The 10234-nt window shown below is 38.5% G+C and overlaps 1 pseudogene; it reads right to left on the bottom strand.

Moving 5' to 3' along the window:
- Positions 1-3290: 3290 nt before the first annotated feature.
- Positions 3291-10017, bottom strand: LOC110595171 (annotated as a pseudogene).
- Between the last annotated feature and the right edge of the window lie 217 nt (positions 10018-10234).

Here is a 10234-nt window from a genome sequence, read left to right as displayed (position 1 = left end):
CTACAATAAATAAAAAAATCAGCTGGGCATGGTAGTGCACGCCTGTAGTTCCAGCTACTTGGAAGACTAAGGTGGAAAGATAGCCTGAGCCCAGCAGATCGAGGCTGTGGTGGTTGGGAGCTTGCCACTGCACTCCAGCCTGGGCGACAGAGTGAGACTCCAACTCAAAAAACATAAAATATTACAATCAAAATCATTAATTTTAATTAATCCAGTCAACTTCTTCTCTAAAGAGGACTTTCACTACTAGTAACAAGTAGCTTCAATGTGAACACAACAAATGTTTGTATCAATGAGACTTTTTATATTTTCTAGAATAGATAGTCCCTGACTTGCAATGGTCCAACTTGCAATTTTTTTATTTGATGATGGCATGAAGCCATCATAACTTCAATGAACTTTAAATCTTGATCTTTTTGGATCAGCAATGCACAGGATAGGTGATATTTTATTATAAAGCAGACTTTGTGTTAGATGAATTTGCACAGCTATATGGCACTGTAAGTGTTTCGGGCAAACTTAAGGTAGGCTAGGCTAAGCTACAATGCAATGTGCATTAAGTGCAATTTCATCTTCTGATGTTTTCAACTTACAATAGGTTTATCAGAAGGTAACCTCACTGTAAGTTAAGAACCATGTGTACTCTAGCTAAAGCATCCCTAATCTAAAAATCTGAAACCTAAGTGTTCCAAAATCTGAATTGTTTTGAGTGCAGACAATTCCCCAGGAAACTTCCAAACTTGACATTATGTAACAGGTTGCAAGAAAAACAATGGCAAAATTTTGTTTCACGTCAGTTTTATTAGAAAAACATAGAATACACTTATCTTCAGGCTATGTGTATCAGGTGTATTTAAAATAAAAATGAATTCCATACTTAGGCTTAGCTCTCATTCCCAAGATCTTACATTATATATATATGGATATTCCAAAATCCAAAGGAATCCCTAATTGGAAACACTTCTGCTTCCAACCATTTTGGATAAGGGGTATTCAACTTGTACTGCCGGAGTTATAAAATTTCTTTTCAGTATGACCGACATTAAAAGATAGACTTACTGAATTTGCACTTAACAGGTTCTTCAGAAGGTGTTCTACTTTTTCTGCTTGCCTTTGGACAGAAACTTTTACCTTGATTTTTTTAATTTCAAGCCTAAAATGTATATTTTAAAATAATTTTTCTCACAGATACATTAAAAATGTCACGTAATTCCTGAACAAACATCTGAAGGTATAACTATATAAATTCTTAAAGATTTGTAAAGTAAACTGTCAACTGCATCCTTTTTTTAGTGTGTTTTGTGGACAATGTACAAAATTTAGAGAAAACCTACAAGAATTACACATTTCAAAATAACTTAAAGCTGAAATTTTTCCTTGGCTTCACACATACTTATTAGCATTACCAATACACTTCTTAGACTACACTGCTTGTTTGCTTTATAAATACTCCAGCTGCTTTCTATTTTACTTTTGCATTTGACCTTACATCTTCTCAGCCCATCTCACAGCCTCTGTGAGTTGATCCTGTGCTTCTCCAAACTAAAACAAAGATTTAAAAAAAAACCTTTATTAATAATTTAGTACAAACCCATTCACCACATCTGTTTGGTAACTAAATTTTGTTGGAATACTGCCATATCTCCTCAGTCTGCACATTGTTGATGGTTACTTTTGTGCTACAATTGAGAGCTGAGTTGTTGCAACAGGGTTCTTATGACTCACAAAGCCCAAGATAACACTATCTGGCCCTTTACAGAAAAGTTTACTAATCCCTGCTCTAGGACTGAAACACAAAGTTATTCTTGTTTTTAAATATTTTTTTATCAGATAAAAATTCAAACTCACAAAATTGGCAGAATGTAGACAAATATGAAATCGTTTAATGGTAAGCATTCGTATTTTTGAATTCCACATACCAACACATCAACTATAATTGTATTGTATTTGTACACATTTATTTCTTTTTTTTTTTTTACAACAAACCAACAAGTACACTTTTAATGTTTAAAACTAAGCCTCAGGCAACCCCCTTGGCTCCCCTACCATTGTGGGAGCATTTTTAACTTCTCAATAAATCCTGCTTTCAAAACAAAAACAAAACTAAGCCTCCTCTTCCTTTTCCAGTGAAACGTGCTGATACATCACATAGCCCCTCTTGTTGCCTCAGGATAACTCAGCAACTCCTGAAAATGTATCCTCCACAGCATTTAGAAATCACCTTGAGTTAAGTGGAGGCTGATATTCACTCATCCAATAATGCTGAAAAAGAAAAATTAAGCCATAAGTATTTTCTTGTTTAAAATGTCCTTAGGGACAACTTCAAATGCTTCTTTTATGAAGAAGTACTCATTGAAGTCATAAAATGAGAGAGAAGGTTATCATTTATTTAGGTTTAAATAAGGGACTTTGTGGCTTTGTTTTTTGTTTGTTTGTTTGTTTGTTTGTTTGGGGTTTCTTTTTTGTAGCTACTTGAGAACCATAACTCCCCACTATTAAACAGCTCAAAATGGGGGAAAAAAAAAAAAACAGCGACAAAACTTCGCTAGAGAATGCCAATTCCAAATAAGATCACACAGATTTTGCTGACTTTTCCATCAAGTGGCCAGAGCTCAGAGTATCATTAGGAGAGAATTCATTCAAAAATTGTCATCTTAAACTGCAAATATATCAGTTAAACAGCACATTCAAACATGCCCATAGAGAAGCCATGTTTCAAAATGTTCACTTAACTCAAACATCTCAAGTCCACACTTTGCTGACAATCTATAACCCCATTCTTTAAAGCTTTTTTTTTAATTATAAAGAAGAGAAAGTAGAAAAATATCCTGTTGGTAAATGCTAACTGTTTCTTTTCATATAGAGACAAAATGTCCATATTCACATAGAGACAGACAGTATTCTCTGATCCCCATCTACAGAGAAAGGAGGAAAAAGTTAGAATTTTATGCACTACTAGATCCCAGCAGAGTGAAGGAAGCAGGCTTTTGGAGTTTTGTTTTGTTTTTTTCCAAATAATGCTCCATGGTGTTGATTCCATACCATTTTTGTTGATACAGGAAAGAATAGAAATGAATTTGGAACAAAAAAGAGTAAAGAATTTTTTTCATTGTATTCTGCTCAAGGTATTTTCCACCCTCCCTCAAATAATTTGAGAACCTTGGTATAGAGGGAAAAGACCTCAAGAACAGAGTAATGAGCACAAAAGGTGGGGATGGGGGACTGCAAATTGCTCCTGGAGGCTGGAGAAACCCTTTAGTAAAAGAAGGTTGGAACCCCTCAGTGTTCTCTTAGCCATATTCTCCTTTATTCTCCTCTCCTTCCTCTCCTTTATCATCGTGTTCATCTTCACCGTTCTCCTCACCTTCTTCACGGTACTGTTCAATCTCTCTCCTTCTTCGTTATCCATATCAGAACCCAATAGTACTGCAATGAATTTGGTCAAATATCATCTCTGCTGACCTTTCCTAACTCATCTGCACCTCTATCAGAATGGTCAGTTAAGTCAGGTAAAACAGCCATCTGGTTTCTCATGCTGCTTTTTCCTGCTGGCTTTATTTTGACTTGAACGTTTCATGAAATGCTTTCCAGATTTCCATTTGATTTCAGTGGACTTTGAAGATGGATCACCACTCTCATCAGAATAAATACCTACTCTATAATCTAATTTGATGCCTTCAAAGTCTGTCATTTCAACTGTGGTTAAACAATGCAGAGCCTCTCTATCCTCCTCCCCAAGCAGTGCAGACACTTGTGGATCATTGACAAAAGTTACCACCCCAAAATTTGGGATGTTGGGGATAATTCTGACCTTTTCTGAATAAAATGTTGGTGGAGTGTGTCATACTTCCATCTGACATTCAAAATCTCCTCTCCTCACTGGCCTGTTCCTTTACTCTTTCAATTTCATTTTGTGCTTTAACAGTATGTTCAATGGCTTCTTGCTGTTCTTTCTATGAGGTCTTCTAGGCCTTGTAGTGGTTGGAGTTGAACTCTTTTTTACTTTACTGAACTGCTCCCCTGGTTGAGGGGGTGTGGGAGAGGGAGAGAAGAGGTTAAATTGGGGAGTGACCAGGGAGGGGGAGAGAAGGAAAGACAGCAGCACAGACGGCCTCATGCCACACACAGGAGCCCTGGCTTGGACCAGCTGCCTCCGCTGGGCCAGCTGCCTCCTCTGGGCTGCCGAGTTGCATTTCCTCCCCATCACTGTCTCCTTGGCTGTCATCAAAGCCTGATGAAGAGAGGAGCTCCTTCCCTGCTGCTCTGACATCCAGGCCACTGCTTGCTCTCCCAGAGTTGCCTCTTCCTCCTCACGCTGAGACAACTCAACAATAACTTTAAATATGCATAGATGTGAATGACCTTGGCAATGTCAGTGATTGCAAAAATCATACGATGCCTTCAGTGAAAAAAAAGATGTTTCATAGATCAGATTAAAAGACTGTATCAATACGGGATCTTGAATGCCTGGGTCTGAATCCCAGCTCCACCAATTACTACCTATAACCTGGAACAAATAACTTTCTATGTCTCCGTTTCTTCATCTATAGAATGGAGAGAATAATAGTATCTACCTCACTGGGATGGTGGAAAGGTTAAACTAGGAAATATATGTAAAGTACTAAGAAGGGTATGTAGCATATTGTGGGCAATATGGATATCTGGTAATAGCATGATTACTTTATTGTGGTTTATGTTTCCGTGAAATTTTATATTTTAGTCAGGTGGCATGCCAACAGAGGAGGCCTGCCATAGTAGAACCGAATCATTCTTCACACCACTGAGAGTGGCAGCAGGTGAGGAGCAGAAAGCCAGAATGCATCATTCGTACTTCATAGAACTTTTACCACCTCCACTCCCCAGAAGTCCTCTTTGTCCACTTAGAATAATTCATAGTTTACTTTTCTCTGTACTACTCAGTGGCCAATGATCTTGTACTACAGTGCAAACAGCGCCTCCTGGATTGAGATGTATGTAACTCTCATGACCATCAGAGGCACGCTAGAACCTCACACCTGAAAATCTTGGACCCTATTGCTAACTCAAGGGTCCTGAATCAATTCATTCCCAGCAACTGTTTATGTTGTGCTGCTTTAGCAAGCACACAGATGAGCAGATTAAGGTTTTGTGGTACGGCATACAAGAACAGCTGCAGCCAGAGCTTTTCAGTTAGTAAAGTGGCATTCATCTATAAATCCCAGTTCTGGTTACATAATGAAGAAAGGCACATTTAGAATTTTTTGGTTCACTGTGAGAAAAACATGAGAATATGATTGAACAACTCTATTAGACTAAGTGGTTTCAATTTTACATTTAATTGTGTAAAATACATTTAGAAAAAAAATTACTATGTCAATATCTCAAAGAAGGACTTACTGGTATGGTATAAAGTATTTGATTGCATCCTAACAACCATTAAGCTAAAATATTTTCAATTTATACAAGAGTAGGTTACAATCATATCAAATATTATTTTCCCCTTAAGAAGTTTATAATGAGACAAGTTGATCTCTCATGAAAAAAAAAAAGCAATGTGAAATTATAGGCTAAACTGCTCTGCACAGAGTAGACAAGCGCTGAAGTATAAGGGCAAAGAGAGAACAGTCAGGAAAAGCTTCGTGAAGAAGGGGAAGTTGTGCAAGATCTGAATGATTGAGGCTAGATGAACCAAAACTGAAAAGGCAAGAAGAACAGCATGGGTGAGGCAGAAAGATAGAAAGTGAATTCAGTCCAATTTACTCTAAGAATAAAGTCCAAGGGTAAAAATCATGTGTCCACACAATAACTTATAAATGCTCATAGAAGCATCATTCATAATAAACCAAAAGTGAAGAACAATTCAACTGAGAATATTGTAGTATTTGTTAAGAAAAAGCAAAGTAAGCCGGGCTCGGTGGCTCAGCCTGTAATCCTGCGCCTTTGGGAGGCTGAGGTGAGTGGATTGCTTGAGCCCGCGGGTTCGAGACCCACCTGGGCAACTTGGCGAGACCTCATCTCTACAAGAAATCAAAAATTAGCCGGGTGTGGTTAGCGCACGTCTGTAATTCCGGCTACTCGGAAGGCTGAGGCGGAAGGATCGCCAGAGGCCAGCAGGTCGAGGCTGCAGTGGAGTGGCCACTGCACTCCAGTCTGGGCGACAGAGTGAGACTCCAACCCCCCAAAAAAAGCAAAGTAGTAGTGATATCTTCTACAACACAGATGAACCTTAAAAAAAATTATGCTAAGTTAAAGAAGCCAGTAATGAAAGATTCTGCTTTGTAGGATTATACTTATATGTAATGTCCAGAACAGGAAAATCTATGGAGACAAAAAAGCAGATCGTGATTGCCCATGGACTGGAAGGTGGAAGCTTATCATGTGTGGAGTGATGCTGATGCTTAAGAGACACTGGGTTTCTTTTCAGGGTAATGAAAATGTTCTAACATTGATCATGGTGATGGCTACACAACTCTATTAATATACTGAGAGACACTAAGTTGTACGCTTAAAATGGATGAAATGTGTGGTATGTGAATTACATCTCAGTCAACCTGTGTTTTAAAAATTCCATGGCAGGGTCAAGATAATTGTCTTAGTTCTCTATTTTGAATGTACATACAATTCATGAGCCAAATATGTCTTTGCTTTTATATGATATAAAATGAAATGAAAGGAAAATGAAGGAAATGTCTAACTTCTCAAATAGTTTGTAAATTAATCTAAAATATTTGCATTTTGGAGAACAGTTTAATAGCCTTTCTATACAAATTAATCTGAAATCCGTGAAAGATTCTGTGTCCATTCACAAAGATGAAGATTTAAAAGTGAGAATTTTCTGGCACATTTTATCAAACATTCTCCTGATTTCATTTTGTTTGCCTCACTGTGGCAATAGAGAAATCCCTATTTTAACAGAAAATACGTTCTTCTCAACTCTTTTTTTTTTTTTTTTGAGTTGGAGTCTCACTGTCGCCCAGACTGGAGTGCAGTGGCCGCTCCCGGCCACCGCAGCCTCAACCTCTGGGCTCCGGCGATCCTTCCACCTCAGCCTTCCAAGTAGCCGGAATTACAGGCATGCGCTACCACGCTTTGATTTATTGTAGAGATGAGGTCTTGCTGCCCAGGCAGGTCTCGAACCCACGGGCTCAGGCAATCCACTCACCTCAGCCTCCCAAAGGCGCGGGATTACAGGCTGAGCCACCGAGCCCGGCTTCCTCTCAACTCTTGTGAGGAATAATGTATAATTCTCAACTTCCCTGTGGGCAAATGCTATAAGAAAAAAATACATGCAATTATAACAAAAATGTGATAAAATGAAAGTCAGAGTATAAGAAATCAGTGTACTAGCAAGATTAAGTTGTAATAAAGTTAATTATAAAGAAAATACAAAAGAAAGCTGTGCACTGAAATTAGTATCCTAAAACACTTGAGCGCATTTAACCAGATACAAATTAACTGTTGACATGTCAAATTTCATAAAATTGACTTGAGTTCTGACTTGAAATAATTTCTTCATTAAATCTGTCACATCTTGTAAGTTACCAGGATAACAGGAAACAACCACTAGTGAAGTCTCTGACACAGACTGTTGTTTTTTTGGGCATCAGCCAGTTCTTGTTGAAGGTGTCTCACAGCTCCCTGATGAGATATTTCTGTTACTGGTTGTGTAAATCACCTTATTGTTAAATTATGTTAATGATACTTAACTCTAACATATATACTGTAAAAAATATCACCGCAGCCAATTCACCTTTTCTTCATGTAAGAAAGGAGACACCCCTCCCCCCCCAAAAAAAACCAGAATTATCTTTTTGGTGGACAGGCCCCTTGAAGTACAGGCTGTCCTTGTTTAGGTAAGTCTTGTAGGAACCCATCAGTATCAGCGTACAAGGTAGCTGCATCGACTTCAATGAGTTGTTTTGTTTAGGTTTTTTTTGAGATTATTTCAATGCATTCATCCATTTCATGATGGGCGATTTACATGAACAACATGCGGCAGTTCAACACGGTGCTGAGTATTCAGCAATTTTTAACCAAAAACAGCATGATCCCAGTGGCCCACCCCTTCTAATCACTCTATCTCACCATGATTGACTTTTGTTTCCTCAGATGAAAAAAGCTCCCAAAGGGAAATGTTTTGCTGATGAAAAAGAGAGAAAACAAAAAACAACGGAGGTACTAAGAGGCATCAAAATGTACAAGTTCAAAAACTGTTTTGAGCAGTAAAAAGAAAAAAAGCATATCAATAAGTGTATTGCATCAAATGGAGGGTACTTTGAAAGTGCCTAGTCCAGCTCAGTGGCTCATCCTGTAATCCTGCGCCTTTGGGAGGCTGAGGTGAGTGGATTGCCTGAGCCCCCAGGTTCGAGACCCGCCTGGGCAGCGAGACCTCATCTCTACAATAAATCAAAAAATCAGCCGGGCGTACATGCCTGTAATTACATGCCTGTAATTCCGGCTACTCAGAAGGCTGAGGCGGAAGGATCGCCAGAGCTCAGTAGGTCGAGGCTGTGGTGGCCGGAAGCGGCCACTGCACTCCAGTCTGGGCAACAGAGTGAGACTCCAACTCAAAAAAAAAAAAAAGAAAGTGCCTGATGCTTAAACATGTAAGAATACATATTTTAAAATAAATACATTCCATTGGGGTGGTCCACATTTCTGTTGATTACTGAATCCACTTAAGGGCACGGAAGATGTTATCTTCCTGCCAAATTGGTATTCTGTTAGACAACAGATTCAACCCAGCATTCATTGGACCCCTGATGAATTTGCAATGCTTACCAATGCACTGAAGTCTCAAAAAAGAAACAGGAATGTGGGTGGGATGGATGGTGGTAAATTCTACACTGTTAAAAGTTTTTCCTGTTTTTTTGTTTTTGTTTGTTTGTATGAGTTGGAGTCTCATTCTGTCACCCAGACTGGAGTGCAGTGGCACGCTCCCAGCCACCACAGCCTCGACCTGCTAGGCTCCAGTGATCCTTCCACCTGAGCCTTCCAAGTAGCTGGAACTACAGGTGTGCGCTACTATGCCTGGCTAATTTTTGATTTATTGTAGAGACGAGGTCTCACCAAGTTGCCTGGGTGGGTCTTGAACCTGTGGGCTCAGGCAATCCACTCACCTCGGCCTCCCAAAGTGCTGGGATTACAGACTGAGCCACCGAGCCTGGCCTCCTTGTTTTTTGTTTTTGTTTAAACAAGATAAGGCAATGCACTTTGGTTCATTTGGGAAATCTAGAATTAACTGTCAAAGTAACGCAATTGAAACTTAATGTCCAAATATTCATTTCAGGCAAGGGCATTTTCCATGTATCTGCTTCATATGGTCTTAAAATATGGCAATATTAAGACATTAAAATTATTATTTCAGCAGTGTAACACTGCATTATTAGTATTAGTCTATACCGATTAACTATTTGTAAAGACTTACAATGTTATAAGGGATATGATGTCTATTAAAAGAAAAGCATCCCTCAGGTCTAACTTTATTGGCTGGAAATAAGGTATCTTTCTAGGTTGATATATCAATACATTTACAATCTATACATTTTTATATTCCTCAAGTTTCAACATTTAGTCAAAACCAAACATTACTTCAAGTTTACTTCCAGAAAGATCGAAAGATCTTTCTCTTTCTTGATACTTCTGTTTCTGAGTTCTCATTTTTATATTGATACAATCTCTTATAATTGATAACATTCATTGATTAACACCTTACTTTTCTCTTCTAGCAGAAGATGTTGCTTCTCACTCTAAAGAAAATTGGTCTTGGATGATAATTATTGTCTTTTCTTGACTATCAACTTTGTTCTGAGTCTCATCCAGCTGCTGTCGAAGCAACCTATTTTTACTCTGTAGCTGCAATAATCTCTCTTGTACATCTTCCTGCTCTCCAATGTATTTATTCACTTCACCCTGTTCTTGTTGATACCTTTCTTCGATTTCCTTCAGTTGACACTGTGTTTGTCTTAGGTCTCTCTGTACATGTTCTACAGCCACTGTCTTTTCTCTGAGAGCAGCTCTGGTGCAGTGAAGCTTCATTTTTAGAATACTGAATTTACTTTTGGATTTAGAAAGCTCTGAAAAAGAATCCCATTGTTAACTTGCAGGTGAAACAAATCTAAATTTATATTGTTCTGTAGATGAAATCGCTCATCTCTTGCACTCTGGAAAGCAGCTCTAGGTCTCTTTTTGATGTCTCACTCTGACCATGCTCACGTGTAGCAGAAGACAGTCCATAACAATCTGATTCAACATC

This window comes from Carlito syrichta, unplaced genomic scaffold (genome assembly GCF_000164805.1).
Source record: "Carlito syrichta isolate Samal-C Ts95f unplaced genomic scaffold, Tarsius_syrichta-2.0.1 Scaffold287512, whole genome shotgun sequence".
Classification (NCBI taxonomy): Eukaryota; Metazoa; Chordata; class Mammalia; order Primates; family Tarsiidae; genus Carlito; species Carlito syrichta.
This window is presented reverse-complemented; position numbering and strand designations above follow the sequence as displayed.